Here is a 23,700-nt window from a genome sequence, read left to right as displayed (position 1 = left end):
ATGATCTGCTTTTGTACGTCAGGAATCCAATAGAATCAATTCCAAGTATTATGTCTGTGCTGAGGAGGTTCGGTAGGGTCTCGGGGTACAAACTCAACTTATCGAAAAGTGAGCTGCTTCCGATTAACAAAGTTGCCCAGGATCTATCATACTCTCAATTCCCATTTAAGATGGTTGAAAAGTCCTTTAAATATCTTGGAGTGGTTGTGACCAGGGCCATCCATGACTTATTCAAGTTGAACTTTAAACCTTTATTAGAGAAAACCATTAATACTTTTGGTCACTGGTCCAATCTCCATCTATCTCTGGCAGGGAGAGTAAATATAATAAAAATGAATGTTCTACCAAAATTCTTATTTCTTTTTCAGTGTATCCCCATTGTTATTAATAAGACATTTTTAGGCAACTGGATAGAGAAATCAACAGTTTTATATGGAATAATGAACCCCCTAGAATTAAAACACATTGAAGGCATGGGACTGACTAATTTTCAATACTATTACTGGGCCTGTAATGTTTGTGCTCTGTCTTTTTGGGGCCAGGCCCCTGAGCCGAATGATCAAATTGCCTGGTTGCAAATTGAGCATACCTCTTGTCAACCTTCCTCTCTTGGGGCGCTATTGTTCTCTTCACTCCAGTTACCGTGTGAATTTGCTAAGAGTAACCCCATCGTAACACAATCTCTCAAAATCTGGTCAAGAATAAGACAACATTTTGGACGGCAGGGGAACTCTCTCCTTGCTCCTCTGTGTGCAAACCACCATTTCCATCCTTCTCTACTAGACAGTTCCTTTCAGTTATGGGCACATAATGGTATTATGAAAATGAAGGATCTCTATATTAACGGTATGTTTCCCTCTTTTGAATTATTGCGTAGGAAATTCAATTTGCCTCAAAATCATTTCTTTCAATATTTACAAATTTGTTATTATATTTGATCAAATACAACAGCCTTTCCTAATGAATGTTGTACCACGCAGATGGACTTGTTGTTCTATGTTGATCCTTCATCTAGAGGGATAATTTTGTACATCTATAACCATATGCCTAAACAATTAAATACATCTCTAGATTTTCTGAAATCTGCATGGGAAGAGGATTTGGGCACTGGCTTAACGGAGAAGCAGTAAATAAGGGCACAAGAGGGGGTGCACTCAACATCTATTTGCACCAGGCATGGTCTCATACAGTTTTATGGTGTTGCATCGTCTCCATCTTTCGAAGGTCAAGCTTTCCAAAATGTTTCCTAACATAGATCCTTTGTGTGACCTTTGTGGAGCATTTCCTGCTTTGCTAGGGCACATGTTTTGGTGGTGTCCAAAATTATCCACCTTTTGGAACTCCATATTCAAAACTCTATCTGATATTTCAGGACACACAATAGGACCCGATCCACTATTGGCTGTGTTTGGGGTACTAGGAGAAGACAGTCCTCTTAAAGGACTCTCTTCAACTATGGCGAGGTTTATAACCCTTTTAGCGCGTAGATTAATTTTATTGAACTGGAAACAGGCTCAACCTCTGACCTACTCTATGTTAATAAGGGATGTTCTGCAGCATCTAAAGCTAGAAAAGATCAGATTCACCCTATGAGGCTCTGGCAACCCTTTATTGAACATGTAAAAGTGGGGTAGAATCAACCCTCCTGACTTTCAGGAGTTGCTAGATTAAATGTGGTGTCGTTGATTAACATATAAAGTAACCCTGTATTTTAATTAACATTTATATTGCACACTGGGTTTTTTGTTTGTTGTTTGTTTTCTTCTTGTCTTTTGTTATTGTGGATGTGGACATACATTTCTATGCTATTTTATGTAACTCGTGCTCAATGTGAATCTGAAATGCATAAAATATACGAATGAATGGTCAAGATTTTGCAGAAAAAGCTGAATTTTTAAAAAGCTGAAAAGCTGACAAGTAATAGACTGAATGGACTAAAAAAGCTGAACATTTTGATAGCTGAACATAAAGCTAAATATTTGAAAAAGCTGAAAAGGCAGAAAGCTGAATTTTTGAAAAAGTTGAAAAGGCAGAAAGCTGAAAAGTACAAGGCTGAAAGAGCTTAAAAAGCTGAACATTTTGATAGCAGAACAGTTTCTCTATGCTGGAGAAGTAGCAGAATGAAATTTGAAAATTTCCCCATAAGAATGAATAGGAAAACACCTCTCAAACTCCTGCAAGTCTAGAAAAAAGTGTAATGTTTCTGGCCAAAATATTATATAGTGAGTAACAGGAGACATTGCTGAACTCTGTGATGATGATTTTATTTCTGTAGAGTGAAAAATGAGGGTACTAGAGTGACAAAACTGGTACCGTCTGCTCTCCTCCAGAAATGTAGGCTCAAAATTAACATTGCGGCTAATAGGGGAGTTGCTGGAGTGCTTGTCGCTCGAGGGCTTCTACTGCCAAAAATGTAAGTCCTACATCTGAAATAAGACATTCAGCTGAAAGCCAACAAGATTTCCTACATTTCTATGTATATATTATCTATGTGAAGTAAAAGATGTTTGATCTAAATCAAGCTGAAGAGAATTTTTTCTCAAGTTTTTCCAGGTGCTCTCCACTGTAGCAGTCATGTGACCCACTCTAGCTCACACAATACACACCCATTATAAAATCTGAAGACAAGCTAAAAAACCTTAAAACTAAAACTGTGATGATTTCAAAACCATAAAAGATTTTTAAAAAGCTGAATACATGCCAAATAGTTCAAAGTCTTGTAACTTGGAGAAACTAGAAATGATGTATGTAGCTCAAAGTATGATGGAGGAGAAGAGGTTGAAAGTTGGGTGGTTTTGAAGAGGATTTGAAGATTTTCCCATTCACTTCCATTGTAATTTTTTTTTTTGAAAAAGCTGAATATTTGAAGAAGCTGAAAAGTCAGGGCAACTCTAGTATAAGGCTGAAAGAGCTTAAAAAGTTGAACATTTTGATAGCTGAACGGTTTCTCTAGCTGAATGTATGCTGAAGTAGTAGCAGAATGAAATTTGAAAAATTCCCCATAAGGATGAATGGGAAAAATTTTGCGGTAAAAGCTGAATATTTCCAAAAGTATAAAAAATAGAAACGCCATTCATGTCCTTAAAAAGCTGAATATTTTGATAGTTGAATGGTTTCTGTAGCTCAAAATTTGTAGGAGGGCAGGCAAGCCAAAAAACGCACAGAAGAATAATAATAAAAACTTTAATAAATTCCAGAAGAACAATATGGGTGCCAAGAAGTCCTACAGGTTGACATCAATAAACCAAAGGTATTCTCTCAAATGTATTCTCTGTATTCTCTATGATGTTGGAGGATACTGAAGAGATTCTGTAAGTGAGCTTAATCAATCACTGCTGCTTGGATTCGTCACTTACAATCAGTGTTGGGGCTAGTTACTTTAAAAAGTAATATATTACAGATTACATATTACTCTCAAAAATAGTAATGCCTTACACTACTATATTACTCCCTGGAGAAAGTAACTAGTTATATTACTAGTTATATTACTAGTTACTTTTTTTCTACTTACTCTAAAATTGCCTGAGATGCATAAGATGGAAAGAGAGCAGACATCTCCTCTACTACGTAAGAGGCAACGAGCTTATTTATTTCTGATTTTGATGCTGGTACCAGTACCTTTTGATCGAATGAAAGTTTTAGCTGCTTGCGAGGCTGCTCGGTAAAGTCATCCCGTTGCTTGGCAACAAACTCGATGTGTCCGTGCTGTCTTTCGAGGTGTTTTTTCAAGTTGGAGGTGGTGTTCGAAGCGGTTGAGAGTAGCTTTTTTCCCGGGCAAAGGGTACATTGCACTACGAGGTTATTTTCCTTTCGTTGCAAATATTGAAAATAGTGGTTGAATTTCCAGCCGTCGAACGAGGTTTTTTGCAGAGCGGTGCCTTCTTCAGGACAGCAGGAGCAGCAGCAGCAACATGCTCCGGACTTGTTGACTCTTCCATTTTTTACCCATCTGCCCTGGCGGGTGCCGCTGGCGACCAATCGGTGATGGTAAATGATACCTCGTGTCAAACCCCAACCAATCACTGATCCATTCACGCCCCCCCCTCCCTCCGTGCTGTTTTGTGTGATGCGTGTGTGGTGAAGTAGCTGGTAGCTACTAGCAAATGTAACGCAAGTAACGAGCCCGGAAAATTGTAATATTATTACTATTTTCAGTAGAGTAATGCCTTACACTACTAGTTACTTGAAAAAGTAATCTGATTACAGTAACACGTTACAAAGTAACGCGTTACACCCAACCCTGCTTACAATATACGTCTATCAACAGCACATGGCGTTAAAGCTGGCTGGGTGAATCGCCGCTGTCTCTGTGTGTGATGTGATCTAGGTAAATATGTAGCTATTGTGTTCTTTAATTTCTTTCCTTTTGGTAATGGACAGCAAATGCACACCAGAAAATCAATAACAGATTAAATGTGGAGGAATTAGTTGCATATTGGTTATTCATTTGTCCCTTCTCCAGGCTGTCTTCCATTGGCAATTCTTTCAGTCCTTGCAGACTTCTTGAACAATTTCTGACCAATAAAGATGCATAATCCATGCCACAGTATCCGCCTACACAAGAGGAGGACCACTAGCACCATCACAAGAGTCCCAGAGAACATGGTCCAACCTGCAATAGATACAAAAGGTTATCAATACAAAAGTAAATCCTACTATATATTTAGTGTCAGTGTGCTTAAAATAACTTAGGTTGTATGATGTGTCACAAGTGTTTTTTAGTTTTTAGAGCCACACTTGTATGTGGTGTGAAAATTCTGCTATGATCTCCTCCTTCTGTTCCATCCTCCCAGATCTCTCTACAACAACTCTTTTTTTGGTCCCAAAAAATTAATAGTGCAGATGGATTTCAGATGCTGTTTAGTGAATGGAAAAGCACTTTGTCTGGCACATACTGAGACCTTTATCCTTCTATCAAGCTGCAATCATGCTGTAGGATTTCAATATAGATGGACAAGGGTCATTGCACTGCTTGACCCAAGGTGAAAAATGACTAATGACTGGCAAAGAAAAGCACTAATTGTTTAACTACACGTGCTAATACCAATTGAATTTCTGTTCAAGAGGAAGACACACTTTAACGTTGAAGCCATGAAACAGCTAGTGAAGTGTTATTTGCATTATGACATGTTTCCTGTAAAAACAAGCAGCTAGGGAGAGGGACTTCATTACTGTCAAAAAAAAAAAAAGACTAAACTAACAGTAATAGAACTTAATATTTTAAATATAACTATATTGTTTCTAGAGCATCATCAAAATACTGACTGAAGTTGAGAATGAATGAAGAACACAGACATCAGTAGCCTTTTCACACAGAGACTCCGCATTATCACCGCAGCGGAGGTTCGCCAATTCTCCACCTTTGTTTGTTCACACAGAACCAAGCAGCTCCGGCGTAAAGCCGCACCAGTGTGTCAATTCACACAGCAAGCCGGCGCCGCGGATCCAAAAGAGGCGTGACAGTACACGTCATGATGACTGTAATGTAACACACAACACTTAAGACTGTTTAGTTTGGTAAAGTTTAATTTGAAGTGCAGACCTTGATTTTGTTAACCCCGATTGGGTATTTCCTGTTACTTCCTATTGATCGGCTATAGCAGCCATTTTATTTTGTTAATGAGCACATGGTGTGCAGGTGTACGATCCTTCCTCATCCTCGTTTGGTTCTCTTCTTTGGGCATCGCTAGTAAGTAATATCTTTATTTAATAACCTTAGGAATGGAGACATGTTATTATTTGGTTTCATGTGCTTTGATTTATAGTATATTTATCGATGTTCAGTTACTTACCTGTGTGTTTTATTGTGTATTTCAGTTTTACCTTTTCTTCAATAAATCCTGCTAAATACATACCTGGCGTATTCCTTGGAGGATTACTTTGGGAAATGAGTAAATGTGCTGCATCAAGCTGTTGAGAACAGTATAATGACGATGTCTGTGTGTTTTTTTCAACATGTTTCCCCCGGTGTCTACCTGTTAATCTAAACATGTACCCACTGACTGTTTATAATCATATGGATGCTGTTATAATGTGTTGTGATTGAGATCCTGACACATCATACATCCTGGAAAGTGACAAAGTTACGTTTTTCGCTCTAAATTACATAATTAAATAACTGGCATCAGTAAACAGGATGCTGTCTGACTCTCTCACTCATGGGGAGGGATGCTGTTTTCTGGGGGAAAGTTCACTGAAGTCTCGGTCGGGAGGGCTGACCGTCGCGGTGATTTTTTTCAAGACAGTAACTACAACAACACAATAGTGGAAGGAGACAAACACATGGTGAGTTAAAGTCTTTTGCCGGGGACAGACGCTGTTTTTCGGGCAGAAAGTCGGTAGGACAGACAGGATGACGGACACTTCTCCACGTATAACTGCAATATTTTTTTTCTCATATAAGTTAGCAAAGACACGACCAGTTACTACGTTACTGTTGTTTGGTCCTGTAACGTTGCTTTGTAGGACATTTCTCTTTATTTTGTTGAGTGAAGGATCTGTTTAGTTATCAGACAGTGAACACCATCAGACCGACACACCCCCGTTCCGCACTGCCGACTTATCCATTACACAGATGCCGGTTCGCCTCTGCTGCGCCTCTGATATTACCTCCAGAGGTGCAGCGAAATTTCACCCCTCGCCGCATCTGAAACTTCCACACAGAGGGGGATGCGGAGAATTGCCGCAGGATCCCCACACTCCAAAGAGCAGTGTGAATGGGGCTAGTGAGTCCTCCTCCCTCTACTGATTCCCCCGCTGCAGGTACTGCTGATAGAGGGAGGAGGTGTGGATTGCCAAATTTTAAGACATGGTACATGATAAACTTAATTAAACAGTAATTACATACAGACTGCTTTTGTTTAAGCATAACGTTACATTGTTCGTAACAGTATGCTATTAGCTGAGCTAGCGTGCTGTCCTTGTGTAAAACAGCAGTGGTAGAATAGACTGTGGATAGAGCAGATTAAAATATTGCTTTCTACATCTTTAAATGTTTATGCTTGTTGAATCACAAAGGTTTTAATTCACTTACAGTAAAGAGCGTTGTTGCTGTCAACTCGAGTAAACTTCAGTTATCTTCACCTGGTTCACTTCCCTGTCTCCGCTGCCACTGCTCTGCTCTGCTGTTCACTGACTTAGGGGAGCTCAGCAGAGGAAAGGCTGCAACATAATAATAATCAATTACATCACAACGATAAAAGAACTGTTAATGTCTGAGCTAATCAATATTATGATATTTCATAATTTAGCCCCAGGGTTAGTTTAATACCGGGATTTGGTAACCATCCCTATTCTCTAGTGGGGAAGGAGCCAGCGTTGGTGCGGGAGGTAAAGAGGTACCAACTATATATGTATATTTGGGTTCACATCCACGCACAGCACTTGAACCAAACTCCTGGAGAAGGGCTGGACTCTCTCCTTTTCTGGGGTTGCCCTGGATGAGAGGCATGGGGTGGGTGTGGAGATGCTCACAAGCCCCCAGCTGAGTGCCACAGTGTTGGAGTTCTCCCTGAGGAATGAGAGGTTTGCCACTGGGCGACTGCCATTGCCTGGGGGAAGGCTCTGACTGTCATTTGTGCAGTCATTTGTGCATATGCACTGTGCAGCAGCTCGGAACACCCAGCCTTCTTTTAGTCTTTGGGTGGCATCCTGGAAGGGGTTCCATCTGGGGACTCTCTAATTCTTCTGGGGGACTTTAACTTTCGAGAAATCTGGTGGGGGGTGATTGGGAGGAACAGCCTGCCTGATCTGAACCTGAGCAGTACTTTTTTATTGGACTTCCGTTCCAGTCATGGATCAGCCATGACAAACATCAGGTGGTTCATAAGTATACTTGGTCACCTCAGGCCAAAGATCGATGATCAACTTTGAGGTCATATCATCAGATCTGTGACAGAATGCTATGGTATTTAACTGATTACCACCTGTGGTGAGTTGGTTTAGATGGCGGGAAAGGCTGCTGAAGAGACCCGGTATGTCCAAATGAGTAGTGAGGGTGAACTGGGAATATCTGGCAGAGGACCGTTGGGTCTCCCACTTCTGGAAGAATTTCTCACTCATCCCAGGGGAGGTTGGGGACGTGGAATCTGAGTGGGCCATGTTCATAGTCTCCATTCTACAGGGAGCAGCTTGGAGCTATAGTCAGAAGGTCATCAGTGTCTGTTATGGCGTCAACACAAGAACCCACTGGTGTCCACCAGTGGGTTCTTGTGTTGACTGGTGTCCACCAGTGGGTTCTTGTGTTGACGCCATAAAGGAAGGAAGGAAGCTGTCAAGCTGAAGAAGGAGGCCTTATGGGGTTGGTTGGCCCAAGGGTCTTCTGTAGCAGTAGATACAGGACAGGTGCCTGGAGACCAGAAGGGCTGCAGCCTTACCCAAAGATTCCACTGGATGCATGTCCGCTGCGTTACGGCTCCGGTACGGTTTTGCTCCGTCGTCCGTCATCCGGCAACCCCCACCAGCTGCATTTTGAGCGCAGCACCGCCGAACAGCTGGAGTGACAAGACCGAGGAGTTCCGCGATAATTACATAATCACCCGCGACCGCAGTTATAGATATGTGTTATAAACACAACAACACGAAGTGTTCTCCACCGAAGGATTAGAAGAAGAGCTTGTATTTGTCTCTTTTTCGAGGTTTTTGTGCTTTCATCAACACGGAGTGTTTTATTTTGAAAATTAACCGGATGTCATGCTGTTGTTTTGTGTCTGACTTCCTGTTAACACACAACTTGCCGAGGTTTACTAATGTGGGGGAGGAAAGGAGGGAGATGGAGTGCCAAAGCAATGACATCAATAAAACGAAACAAGTCCTATACTATCCAACTAATTCTTATTCGAAACACAAAACAAAAACCTGTCTGTCTTCTCTAATCAAAAAGTGTTCAAAACAACTCTCAAAACAATGCACGAGTGGCATCCATCCACCGTTAAAGTAGTGTTTTTAGACAGAGTTAACTACGTGACGAAATGTATTGGGCACCCCAACTTACCTAACACCTTTTCACCAGCTTGGATTTGAAATTGGTACCTTGGTCAGTTTGAACCACCTTTGGCAGACCAAACAGCAAGAAAAACTTTACCAGGGCCTTGGTAATCACTGGAGCTGTAATTTTCCGCAGGGGGACAGCTTCTGGGAACCTAGTGGAAGCACACATGATCGTTAAAAGAAACTGATTCCCAGCTTTAGTTTTCGGCAGTGGTCCCACACAATCAACAATCACTCCATCAAATGGTTCACCTGTTACTGGAATGGGGCAGAGAGGAGCAGGGGGAATCCCCTGATTTGGTTTACCAACCACTTGACACACATGACAAGTACGACAGTACTGCACCACATCAGATTTAAGTCCTTGCCAAAATAAATGTTTAAGGACTCTGTTATAGGTTTTTGTGACCCCCATGTGTCCCGACCATGGGTGGTCACGAGTTAGGGACAACACCTGGGAACGATAAGCTGTAGGCACAACAACCTGATAAATTCCACCCCAATCCTCATTCTCTCAGACATCACTAGCCCAGCGGCACATCAATAGACCGTTATCAAGGACAAAGGCCACTTTCTTCTGCTTAGCTGCTTCCTGGCTAATAACTGAGGAGTGACATTTTAAGAGCGTGACATCACCTTGTTGGGCCACAATCAACTCCAACCCCTGGACTGGGGAGGGACGACATCGTGTCAACCAGTTTGGTGATGGATGACATTTTCATACGGCTGGGTCTCAGGTTGACTGTTGGACCCAGTCACCACAACATCAGGAAACTGTTCTGCACTCAGAAAAGAATCAGAAAGGTCAAGGCCATATTTCTTTGACTGGGCTATTGTAACTACACTATCAGGAAGTGGTTGTGTGATGCTCACAGACTCTAAGTTTAAATCAGGACTGTCCAGTACCTCAGACACTGGCATAACCTTGCCCCCAGCTAGGTCATTACCTAAGATAATATCCACACCATTAATAGGCAAGGCAGGGCGTACAGCCACTTTAAAGAATCCATTAATCGAAGAAGACTGAATATGAACACGGTGCAAAGGAGCAGGTATGAAACTCATTCCAACACCGTGAATGATGGTGCTTGAGTGACAGGATGATTCAGAGGACAAAGGTAATATGCCTTCTCTAATAATGGACTGAGAGCCTCGCGTGTCTCGCAGCATCTTTACTGGCTGCTGGTCTTTTGGAACCCCTGTAACTGAGACAAAGCCCTCCAAAATGAAGGGTTTGAAACACGGATAAGGTTCAATGTCATTTTGTGAGTTCTCAGTGCCTGGTGACTTACTCTTAATCAGGCCCATGCTTTTGGGCTGAGGCACGTGAGGCTGTAACTATTTACGCTTCAGAGATAAACAATCAGCAAGAACGTGACCTTTCTTGTGGCAGTAGAAGCATTCATGAGCCTCACGTGGTGGTGACAGTGGGCTCTTAGCCTTCTCAAAAGGAGGATAGCCAGGATTGGGTCTCACAGAACATGATACTGGAACCCTTTCTGGTCAGGAGGACGACACAAACACATTTTTGTGGATTAAAACAAATTAATCAGCCAAGACAGCAGCTTAAGACAGAGTAGTCATTTTTTGCTCATTCAAGAACACCACCATTTTCTCTGGCAAAGCATTCTTAAAATCTTCCAGTAGCATTAACTGCCAAAGGGATTCAAAACTGGCTTTAACCCCGCTAGCATCGCACCATTTATCAAAGAGAACCCATTTTTCTCGTGCAAACTCAACAAATGTTTGTCCACTAGGCTTTTTATGGATCCTGAATTTCTGCCTGTTGGCCTCTGGCACAAGCTCATAAGCACGCAAAATTGATTCTTTAAGCACATCATATTGCAAGCTTTCTTCTAAAGAGAGAGATGATACCACCTCTTGTGCTTTGCCTACTCGCTTGCAGTGAAGTAAGATGGGCCACATGTCTTTAGGCCAGTCTAATGCAGTAGCAATTCTTTCAAATGCATTGAAGTAGGGGTCGACCTCTGACTCCCGAAATGTTGGCACCAAAGCTACATTTTTACCAGCATCAAAAACTTGCTTCTATTTCAAGCTTGTGTACCTGTAGTCGGAGGCCATAATCTGCCTTACACACGCTCTCCTTTTCTTGTGCCTCCAGCTGAAGGCGAGCTAGGCGAACCTTGAGTCTGGCATCCATACTGGATCCATGGGCCTCTGGAGAGAAAGGCTCAAAACGAGGCAAAGTAGCAGGAGCAGCCCCACCTTCAGCCATGTCCGCTGGAGGTGTAGTCAGTGTAACCGGCTCAACTTTGTCATCTCTAGGAGACCCATTCTCAAACATGGTACCGAAAAACAATGACTCATCAAAACTCTTGATTGTCTTTTAGCTCAGGGAAAACTCTCTTTATTCCATCTTTGTTAACTACAACATACGTAACTTTTGATGGATGTGAAATACTATTATTTACTGTCTTTGAGGAGAGATTGTGAGAAAAGTGGGCACCCATATTTGCATTTACAAGGTTCATTGCATCTTACTCATCTTTACGCATCCAAGTTTCCAAGTTTGCTGTTTGGAACATGTATACAACACATATACCATATAACATAACACTTTAACCTTCAGACGTGCCTTTGACGTGGTATTACACAGTTTCTGTTTGTTGCTAATGTAGCCAAGTCCCTGTATCCAGGTTCAAAAATCTAATGGAAAACCTACCAGATTAGCAGAGGCAGTCAAAGCAGCAGGAATGAGATGTTCAGCTGTGGGCTGAATATTAGGGTGTCAGATATGATATAAAAACAACTAAAGGAAAAAGAATATAATATGTGTGTATCTATTAAAAAAAATGAAAATAAGATTGTGTTGAAAAAATAAAATAGACCAAAAGCTAATTAGTTATAGTAACAAGAGAAAAAGCAACACGTGACTTCCTTCCTCCTCTGTGTGTTTGTGTGTGTGTGTTTGTATTTCTCCTCAGTCTGATAACAATGATAGCACTGTGGAGGGCCGCTCCACTACAACCCTTGATAGAGAGATACAGAGAGAGAGGAAGCAGGATAGAAAGAGCATAGAAAAAAAGAGGTCTGATTTGTGGAGTGTGCCTCACACCCGCCCTATGGGTGCCCCCTTATTCCCTCTCTCACTCCCTCTCACTCTCTCCTCTCATTCCTTTCTTCTCAGCCACTCTGATGTAATCCAAAGGCCTCCACGGGAGCAGCTGCACAGCGAACCAGCCTTCCCTCTTTCCCTCTCCCTTTCTCTGAATTTCTTTCTCTCTTTTCTTTGCACTTTCAGAGGCATGCAAGGCGAGGGAGAGGAGGGTGCTCAGACACAATTGGGGTCTTTTTCTGCCCTGAAAAAAGGGCACTATCGCCTCACATCTACTTCTGTCGCCCCTATACTGTACTGTACTGCAGCGGGGTGGATGGGAGGGTGCAGTGGCACTTTGTCTTGGTGTGCTGAAAGGGCAGCATAAAGACACTTCACATAAATACTGGAGCCAGAGAGCAAATTTAGCTGCAGACAAACAGTGGTGGCTTTAAACAACAGTATGAGCCGGGATGATGCACTAATACTGAGTTTAGACACATTTTCTTTTGTGGATTTTACCTATAAATCACATCTTGAGTTCAACTATGTTGACCATAAGTCAAACTCAAGACTACAGCCACTCCCCCAAGTATCTGCACAAGCTATACAATGGACAGTGATGTTATTTGTCAAGTTAGTAGAAATCATACATTAGTAGCATATTCCCCTGAAACGTCTTTAAGAACATTCTGATGCGTTGGTTTATCTCTGCTTTCTGTTATGTTTAAAACAAGACTGAAGCGCTGCTAGCAGCCCCTACAAGCTAGAATGCCCATCAACCCTCAAATTACAGCGTTGAATGGATTGAAGGACATGCTGGCAGTGAAATTATTATTATACACCAACAGGGATTAATTTTTAACCCTGATTAAATTGTAGTTTAGCTTTAAAATACGGTATGTTGCACCTGAGAAAGAATCCATTTTCTAAATCTCATTTTAGTTTTTGCTCCAAACCTAGATTAAATTTAAACTTTCAACTCTAATTTTAGTTGTCATCCAGTATTAATTAATCAACACTACAACTGTTGAGTGGTCATTTTGACTGCTAGATTCCAAATATTCCAAACTCTATAATCTCTTATGATAAATACCCAGTATAGAGAGTGATGCATTTGTTACATTAGGATATCTTTTGAAAAGTCAATACAGGTGTATTAACTAATATCCCCCTCACAAACACAGACAGACATAGGCACTCATGCACACACACAAATATCACATACTATGTATGTGCCATCACTACTATGTAGTTATGTTGTGTTCTCTATAACTTTGTAATTTTTTTTATGTTATTTAGGTAGAGGCTCCAAATAAGCCCACCAGGTTTACTGCCTCCTTGTGTATTTTTTTTTTAACTGTGCAAAAAATAAAATAAAAAAACAGTTGGAAGACATTGCTATTTGTAGAAGTCTAAGTCAAAGTAGAAGAGAGCTATAACACACACTTTCAGCTAGTTATGGGCACTGAAAGGGATAGTGTTACAACAGTCCCTGGTCCTCCCTAATTTATGTTCCTCAAAGAAGCAGCACAGCCCAGGGCAGTGGAGCAGACCTCACCTGCATCACCTGAATGGATCTGGATGATCAGTCTCTGATGAAAGTGGCCGTTTTTTTTGACAATAAACCATGATAGCAGCCAAGCAACCAAGATGCATCTCCCACCGTGCGAAAAACCACGACAAAGATCTGTGCATCAACATGACTGCCGAAATAGGTAAAAATTATTATTTTTTTTATTTATTTTTTGTCTTTTGTGTAATTTATATAAAGAAAATTTTAAATGAAAATGCACACATTTTTAATAGAAGTCACCAGCAGCATTGTAATTTACATCTGAAATGGTCAAAATGACCGTCATGTCTGTTCTAGTGTGAAACTTGTACTTGAGTAGGTTTAACCATTAACCTAATATTTTTTAAATGGACTGAGCAAAACAATCAAGTTCTCAACCTAATTGAGTTTTATGATACTGCTGAATTTCTGTCAAGATACCAGTTCAGTAAGTAAACTTTTAGGGAGCTAAAGGGGAACACTGGAACAACTGTCAAACAGATCAGTGAAAGAGATGCAGCTGGCTTACAAATATGGCTTTTCCACATGTGCTTGCTTTGCTTGACTCGGTTTGACTCTGCACATTAGCCCAGCTCGGCTACATTACAACAGGGCTACCTTCTTTAAGGGTGTCTTAAACTATGAGCACTTGTCTTCAGTCAAACATATTTAAAAGAAGCAGTCTGATCCATGGCTGTGACTAGTGTTCAGGAGAGCAGCTGTAAACACTCTTTCTTCCTGCATTATTATCGAAGTGGTAAAGACTGACACTCATGGTGCCTGCTACTGTGTAATTCACATTTGATTTAAATTCTGATTAGATAAAGAACCAGTTTAGAACAGCCACTAACATGATAGACTCAGAGATCAGCCAATCTAAAAGTAAACATGATTTTGATGAATTTAGTATATCTGTTGTTCACCTATCAATACTTCCCTAGTGGAAATCTTTCCAGAGCCAGTTGTATATTTTTAGATTCTCTATAGGAATAAGATTCTTATGAAAGACTGAAGTTTCTAAAATACCTCTTAAGAGGAATTATTTCTTTTAGTGTCTAAATTTTCCACCAGGAAAGGATTTTACTATTGTATTATTGTGATAAAAATGATTATTCAAGTATAAAAGTATAAAATTTAAGATGTACCTCACCTTCTGAAAGCAGGTTGAATAAAGGTCCAAGAAACCACAGCAGTGGAATGTCAGTGGAGTATTGACTTTCCAGCTTAAATGTAGCTGAGAAAACAACTCATCTTACATCAAGCGGTCGCCTTACCCACTAGGAGTGAGAAATATGTCCTTGGTTTGACTTCTTTGATAAAGTGTATGTCAACAGTCTGCTGATACTAGACCAGCAGGCTGCATTCAGACCAAATCGGGTGTTGCGGCGATTAGCCCCAGAGTTGTGCAGCAGTGTGGAGTGTTACTCCATGGCCCTTTTGAATGAGGTTTTGTGAACTGCTGATCAGTTTGCCAAAAGGAGAAGCTGCTATATTGTTATGCCACTAGCATGTTGGTCCTACTAGTGATCATTTGTTGACATCGAGAGAATAAAAATAAATAACCTGGATGTGAGACATATTATTACAGTGGGATTTAAACTGGGTCACAAAACCAAACTGATTACAAGTGAGACATAGTGCCACACAAAGAAATGTCTGTTGTGTTCCCCTTGTAGCATTTAGCCATGCTAAATAGCATGCCCCGCAACAGGACCCTTTCTACTTTGCCTCTGATCTGGGGTCGTGCCTCTGCTGGTCCTACAGTGATCATCGGCATTGGACCCAAAACACATTACGTTACACACATGCTGCTAGTGTAATTGCCAGCTTACACTAGCAGCGCGTTTATGCATTTCTCCAAAAGTTGAGTCTGTTTCGTCTATTTTGCGGCAGCTGGCTAGAATTTGTTTCAGCAACCCTGCTGTCTGTTCTGCTGCAGCCAAAATAGACTACTCTCATTCAAATGAATGGGAGGACCTGTGTTTCGCTGCAAAGTTGGATTTAGTCACAATGAATCCAACCTTAAGTAGATTTTCACTAGAAGGCCAGTCATTTCAGAAAACCAAAGAGAAAGTGAACAGTAGTACAGATAATAAATCAACAATCTATGAAAGTTCACTTCAATGAATGTCATCATGCTAACAATTAGTCTGTTAACACTGTAGGATTCCACATTGTTAACAGACTAATTGTTAGCCATGGTGCTTCTGCAATCAGTAAAGTTTTTCTTTTACTTGTTCCTAGTAAACCGAAGTGTGAATACACAATAAATGCTTTGATAATGTTACTGTAGTTTAAATATCTATTGTATTATATACATCAGTCATAGGTCATGGACATTCATTGAAGTGAACTCTCATAGTTTTCAGTCAACCTTGCTTTCATTTGCTGGGAAAACTCCCAGCCAGCCCGGTGTCTTCAGGACACCCCCCTCAAACTCATGAAACACACTAGGACATCGTCTCCAGGACATCAGAAGAGCTCAAACTCCAAATGGCAAAATGGTTTATTGCAGGATAGGGCACCCACCTACCTGATAAACTGTAATCAATTCCACCTCTTGGTGGACATGGCCCAGAGTTCACAAAGAAGTGTAAACTGCTCTCTCAGGACCTCGCACCCCAGGGTGCCATGGCCTGTGTAGATGCTAATCTACATGCCTGTCTGCTAACTCACTCTATAGTCCTGTTCTTTCAAGAGCAAGGGGTAACATCCTTGGACAATAATAGTTAATTATAGTTATAGTTCACTTTAATTCTCTGTTTCATTTCATTGTGCCCGTTTAAAGATATCAAAGTATCAATACATCAATGTATGTAATGCTTATTAATTGCCACTCATAACATTTCATATTGAATTAATAATGTTCATTTTCATGCATTTCTGAATATGTGATATTGTGTTAATTCATGTATTTGATATTTGGTATCATTTAAAAGTTGAGAATGCCACCTTGTCAAATCTAAACCTAAAGCTCTTCACAGACATCAATAATGATTTAATAAGAGTATAGTTTAACTTCAACTTAAAAAAACAAGATCCCTAAACTGATGAGCATGAGACGGACACAATTTTCCACAACTGAGCAGCTCTCCTTACATTCTGTTTTTGTGCCTATAGTTTAACTTCATTGATTATTGAAATCTCCCGAGTCCTGAGCTCCATCACTGCTGTTTCCTCTGGAGAATATCCTCTGTACTGTCCTGTTAATAACTACAGGTTGTTGTTTTGCTGCTTAAATGAGTCATGATGTTTGCTACAGTGACACTACGTGCATGAAAAGGAAGCCTTTAAATGACTGAAAGCAGCCTCTCTAATCATTAAAGCACAGTGTACATGCGTTGTGAACCTGCCTATGAAGGTGCATCTTACTATATAAATACTGAGCCCTCTATATAGCAGGTAAAACACTGCAACATTGACTTTAGGTCAAGGGCCCATCTTATTACTGCAACCACTTTCTGCTACTCCGAGATGTGCCAGCAAAGCACCTGATCACACCTCATTTTAAGACCGTCGGTCTAAAACTAGCAACGACACTTGCTGCTGTGCACCACTTCAGCCAGCAAAAAGTTGGGCCCTGATGCTGGAGGATCGCTGCAGGTTATGCTATAAATATGTTCCTCATCAAAGATTAATTAGTTCAGTAGTAGTTTTTCAAGCAAACAGCCTGTCTTAATAAAATGATAATTAAAAGCATTACAAATCTCATCATCATTCACAACTTTTGTGTCCTGTACTATGTGTTGAGGGACAGAGGTTGTGGTGATGCATCGATTTGATTACCATATTCAGACAGATTTTTCAAATAGTAGGTAGATTTAGATTCAGAAGATGTCTAAAAATTTGCCAGTCCCCATCACTACCAGTGAATCTAGACGGCATATTCAGCCACCCAAGCCCCATCCCCTATTAATCAGAATGATCATCTGCAATTCCTGTCCGATCAGGGGACTGAGATCAGCCAATCACATAACACACACAGAGACACACCGCAGTGCTCCTCCTCCTCCAGTTAAATAGAGCATTTTGTTCATATACAGTCGAATGGAGTTGTTGTCATCATCTTTATTGATTATTGATCACTATCAAAGGCTGCGCTGGGTTGCTTGTATCCATGGTGCCTCCAGCTGATCAATGAGAAGAGGGCAAAATCCTTGTGCACGGATTGTGAATCCAAGAGCACAGATTTACAAAACTGCATGTGTGTGCATTTTACTGTGTTCAGAAATCATTTCAAAGAACTAAGATTGGTTCTAAATGATTCCAAGACCAAATTCATGCTATTTACAAGGTTGAGGAAGTGTGACCGTGACGCCTATAGCATTCAGTCACTAAAAGGAACCCAGCTTCGAGCATGTCATAGGTTACAAATACCGAGGCATTTGGCTGGGTGGTAAGTTCTAATTTAAATGTGTTACGACTAAAAAAAAAAGTGAGAATTCAAATGGGAGTGCTGTATATGCTTCAGGCATGCTTCTCTCTAGAAAATAGAATGACACTTGTTTAGTCAAATATATTGTCAGTTTTAGATTATGGTGACATTCTGTATATGCACGCAGCCCCTTCCACACTGAAATCACAAGACACAGGTGATGGTTTCAGAGGACACCACTGAGAGCAATACAAGACCGTCAGCTGGTCTTCTCTTAGTGACAGAGGGGTTACTGTACTACCACACTTCTCTTTTGAAACTTATATCCACTTGCCATTGCACTCACTCCCAAGAATTTCTGTCCCTTAAAGTTCCCAAGATAAATACTGGGTTTGCTAATTAGTTTTTAGTTTCTCCTTTCAGTTTCTCTTGTTTTTATTATTGTTGTATATGGCTATGCCAGCCATTTTTTTCTAGTTATTGTTTTTATGGATCTATTTGCTCATATTTAAGCCTGACAATATTGTTTAATTACCATGGTTACTACCACATCTGTTTCGTCTAGCGCGTATGAATGTGAATTCAGGGCATTACTGTAAAAGAGCTTAATGCTCAGTCAATTTTCCCTGAATAAACAATGGTTGATGATTGATATTTATTTATGGCCTCGCTCCAGTGATTGACAGATCTGGATGATGCTGTCTAATAGGTGTTAGCATCTTCGACATGTTTCCACTCACGTACAACTGTCGGAACAACGCCAACAAACCATCCTCATCCGAGCCACCACTCACTCTCTGATACTTACTTACACAACTGATTTGAAGAAAACAGGCGGGTCCTCTAGCTCCACTGTGAATTAGCCATAGCTCATCAGTTGCTTCTTCTTCAACTTCAATTATCGTGTCTCCTTCTTCTGATTCTTTTGTTGTTTACTGGCAGTTGAAAAACAGCTTTAAGGCACTACTTATTGAGTGTGGATCAGAGCAGTTATAATTTCACCCATTGACAAATGAGCTGGCCTGTAAGTCAGACATATTAATCGTATGACTGCGTGCACCCAACCGTGATGTCTGTACCAAATGTTCAGGATGAATATGTTTACTGTTACACCCCTAGTTGGGACCCATCCTCTATCTACGTTTCCTGGAAAACCGCTTAGTAGTTTTGTGTATTCCTGCTGACAAACCAAACAACACACACAGGCCAAAACATACCCTCCTTAGCAGAAGTAATGAAGAAAAATAAAGTGCAGCTTTAAAGCCCTTACTTGTGGAGTGAGACAATTTCAGACTTTGTCACCACCTAGTGGCAGGTTGAATAGAAGCTTTTTGTGACAGCAATGTTGAAAGCAATCAACTGCAGCAGCGTATCAGTTTTCTACAAACAAAAAAAGGTTTGGCAACAGAGTCATTTTAAAATGTTTTAATTTATAGATAGATTGGAAGTGTCACGTAAGGTAGCTCTTTAAATGTTTATGTGAGTTTCAGTCAATGAATCTGAACCATAAGATTATCAAACAACAAGCAGGACAGTTGAGATCCCAGCATCTGAGTTCTCTTTCTAATCTCAGTTCACAAGCTGAGAAGCACAGTTTATCCCAACATCCCTCTGACTTGACCTCTGACCTCATGACCCAGGGTGCCATGGCCTGTGTAAATGCTAAGCTACATGCCTGTTTGCTAACCGTCGCTACAGCCCTTCTTATCCAAGACAAGATGGAGCAATTCTTGGAAAAATCATGTGTTAATTTTAATCCCTGCTTTCATTTCACTATGTCAAAGATAGCAATGTATCAATACATGGATGTATGTAATGCTTAGGAGTTGCCACTCATAACATTTCAAACCTGAATTCATGTTTATCATGCATTTCTTAATATTTGATATCTTGTTAATTCATCTTTGTGATATTTGGTATAATTTAAAAGCAAAGAGTGTCCACCTTTGTGAGTCTGTAAACCTCAACCTCTCTTAAATGAGAGTTTGATAACTGATAGGGACACATGTCACCTCTGATGACATCGCATGTCACCTCCCAGTCTCAAGAATCCTTTAAAGAAAAAATGATGCCCTCTTCATTCAGGCCTACACAGGTTTTTCTCTTCACCTCTAGAGGCCACCCAGGACCCGCCTCTGCTGGCTTGACCCACGAGGGGAGACCTCAGCTGCATGCTGGCAACTCAAGCATGCTCAGAGAAAAGAACTTTTGAGGCCAGAGGTCTGCTACACCTTTGTGTCCTGACCCAACAAAGTCAGGACTGTAGAAACTGAAGACTGCCTGCCCACCTTCCCGAAGGGTGAAATGGAAGAGAGCGAGAGTGAGAGAGAGAGAGAGAGAGAGAGAGAAAGAGAGAGATAACACGCAGGACCCCACACCAATAAAGACCAACTGACAGATCAACGCAATGCCTCCTCCCTCTTCATCCTCATCAGACGCATCGTCTCCTCCTTCCCCTAGTGTCATCAGGTATAACAAACTACTCACTATTTCTATTGTGTTCTATTGGGTTTCTGAACACAGCTCCATTTGCATCTATCTGGTCCAAAGCCCCAAACTTCTTTATTCTTTGTTTAGTGTCTCTGCAACATACTTTAGTATGTGTTTTGTTGTTGTCACATCTTTATGAATACATTATTTACTCTAAAGTCGTTGTTTGTGGTTTCTGTATATTTTTCAGTTCGGTCACTGAATGCTCTCCGATTTTGCTAATGCTGTACTTGTGCGTTAATAGGTCCTTTTCTGACTGTACAACAAGAGTGGTTTATTGAAACTATTGAGTGGACTAGGCTGTTATTTCAGTGTACAAATAACAGTGGGTTGCTAAATAACTTTTATTGGCACCACATTGATAATTTTGAGCTATAATTTTAATCTTACACCAACAAGCTCTCAGCTGGTTGAAATCATATCTGGAATCTCCAAAGCAATGTGTCAAAATTAATGGTTCAATATCATCCCTTCGAAATTGTAAACTGGGCATACCACAAGGTTCCATTCTAGAGCTGCTGCTCTTTTGCTTATAAATTAACGACCTACCAGACAGCTGTGAAGAGGTTGGCTGCCAGATGTATGCTGATGATGAAATCATCGATGTATCGTCGAAGACCCCACAACAGGCTGCAGTGTTATTGAATAGGCAATTAGTTGGTGTCTCGCAGTGGCTGCAAAATATATTCTTAACTCTGAACTGTGCAAAAACTGTGCAACATGCTTTCCAATAAGCTGAAAAATATGTGATGGTTTTACAAAAACTATTGAGCAGAAGGAAATAGAGAAAATTATTGAGTTAAATATTAAGGTGTTGTTTGAATCCCTTTTGATTTATAAGATCTTGTTTAACAATTAAGTCTGACAAACTATATACACTGATCAGCCACAACATTGAAACCACAGAGAGGTGAAGTCACATTGATCATCTCGATACAATGCAATGTTCTCCTGGGAAACCTTGGGTCATGGCATTCATGTGAATGCCACTTGACATGCACCACCCACCCAAAAATGTGGGTGTAGACCACATAAACAGCCTCAAGGCAATGGCACACCACAAAAAATGGATAGGAATGACCAATGGAACATGACAAAGTGAGGGATGGGGCAGCTCCCACAGCCTGCATACACAGACAGAGACCTGCTTAAATGCTTGTTGTCCTAAGTGCAACAAGTCTTCTGCGTGAACGTGCAGGGTAGACTGGGTAGGGTAGGGTGTGGGCAAAGGTGAATAAATGAAAAAAGAACATTTTTAAAATGCAAAATCTGAGATGGAAGAGATGGAATGCTCAAACTGAAAGCAACTGTATGTATTGTATGTATGTAATTCTCATCACATAAATGAGATATTAGAACATGAAGATGGTTACTTTCTACTTTTCTGTGGTGATGGAAGGGCTGATGATGAGGTGGACTTCTGGAAAGTGCTGAGCATGGCGAGCAGACTCTGTGATCCTGAGTCGCCAGGTGACAGCCAGATGATGACCACTGTACAGTAGGTTCAGTGAAGCAGCTGGTCTCACTTCTTCAGCATGATGAGTCCAGGCTCAGACAAGGCCCATCTGAGGCCACAGAGGAGACACACAGCATGTGTTCTCCGGTCTTGTTGTGTTCAGTGACAGGCTGCAGAGTTAGGATGCATGGAGCCAAAAAGTCAAAAGTTATTTACATAAAAAAAGAGGATTACAAAATTAATGATTATTCATATAGCAAAAAGTGGGCTTTTCTTGTGGCTCTTAAGAATCTTTGCTTTATTTCTTCTCAGTTCATGATGAGCAAGTGCAAGAGTCAGGACAAGAGGATGAGCCAAAAGGAGATAAGAGGTGAACCCAAAGAAGCTGTTTGAGAGAGAGCCAGCACGTGTGGTAAAGTTATATAGTCTACGGGCATGCTTTGGAAGAAAGAGGATTCTTAGTGTTCTTTTACTGATTACTAATTAATTCCTTTGTGTGAAAAGAGAACTGGCCTCTACTTACAGGGATGTAATTTGATTTCTAAATAATGTTTGAATTATATGTGCTTGCAAATTGGAAACTCACTCATTCTGTTGTCAATATATGCAACATATCTAAAAACCAATGGAATTACAAAGGGCTTGTGAGATGAAATAATCTAATAACACAGATAACAAGTACATATATATATATATATATATATATATATATATATATATATATATATATATATATATATAGATATATACATATATACATGTATATGTATATACATATACATGTATATACATATACATATATATATATACTTTGGGTGAATAAAAGGAGAAGAAAGAGGGAGGTGCCAACTTAGTGAGGAATGTGATATATTTATGACTCTTAAGTCTCGTTTAAGACACAAGAATGAGGATGCAAAGTCCCTGGTTGGTGGGACAATTCATGTCTTTTCAGTTCTTTTCCTTGTCTTTCTTGATGTCATTCCTCCTTAAAGTCAGAGGTCATTGGGTATGTCTGTGTCTCTGTGTACTCCAACATAAGCACAAAGAGCCTTTTAAAATTTCAATTTCAAAATGTTTATGAAAGAATTTAGTTTCTTCATAATTCTTGTATTCCATCCACTACATGGCCATGGAAATAAGACAAAGGAAACACACTCAAAATGGGGAATAGTTTAGCTTAAATGGAATTTTTCTTATTAAATTAATGGGAAATAATCAGCGGATTTCAGCAATACATATTGTTTTGGCTACTGCTGTCATGATAATGAGTAAATTCAATTAAAAAAAAATCTATGATGTAACTTGTAATGTAATAATAACTCAATTCATTCTTGTCCAGTTAAATCAAATCTGTTATTTGGCATTCAATGACATGCTTTTTAATGCTTTCTAATGATATGACACAAAATAATTAAAAAAATTAAATTTAATATAATATAATCAATAATATAAATAACAGTATGAGTAATAATCATAATAATCATCATAATGATAAACATATTAATCATCAACATTAGAGATAGACCGATATGGTTTTTTCAGGGCCGATACCGATTATTAGTAGTCAAGGAGGCCGATAACCGATATTTGGAGCCGATATTTGGTATGCAGTAAAAGGGAAAATATTGGCGTCAAAATTTTGAATAATACAGACTCCATCATGCTTAATTTACTACAGCATTTGGGAAGCCTGTAGTTGATTTTATTATGTAAATGTTAGGGACCCTGTCATTCAAAACTAGGCTGCTACATTACTAACGATTGATGTAACTGTAGCTGAA

This window comes from Pagrus major, chromosome 4, assembly GCF_040436345.1.
Source record: "Pagrus major chromosome 4, Pma_NU_1.0".
NCBI classification, from domain to species: domain Eukaryota; kingdom Metazoa; phylum Chordata; class Actinopteri; order Spariformes; family Sparidae; genus Pagrus; species Pagrus major.
The sequence above is the reverse complement of the archived record's forward strand: the minus strand, read 5'-3'. Positions refer to the sequence as shown.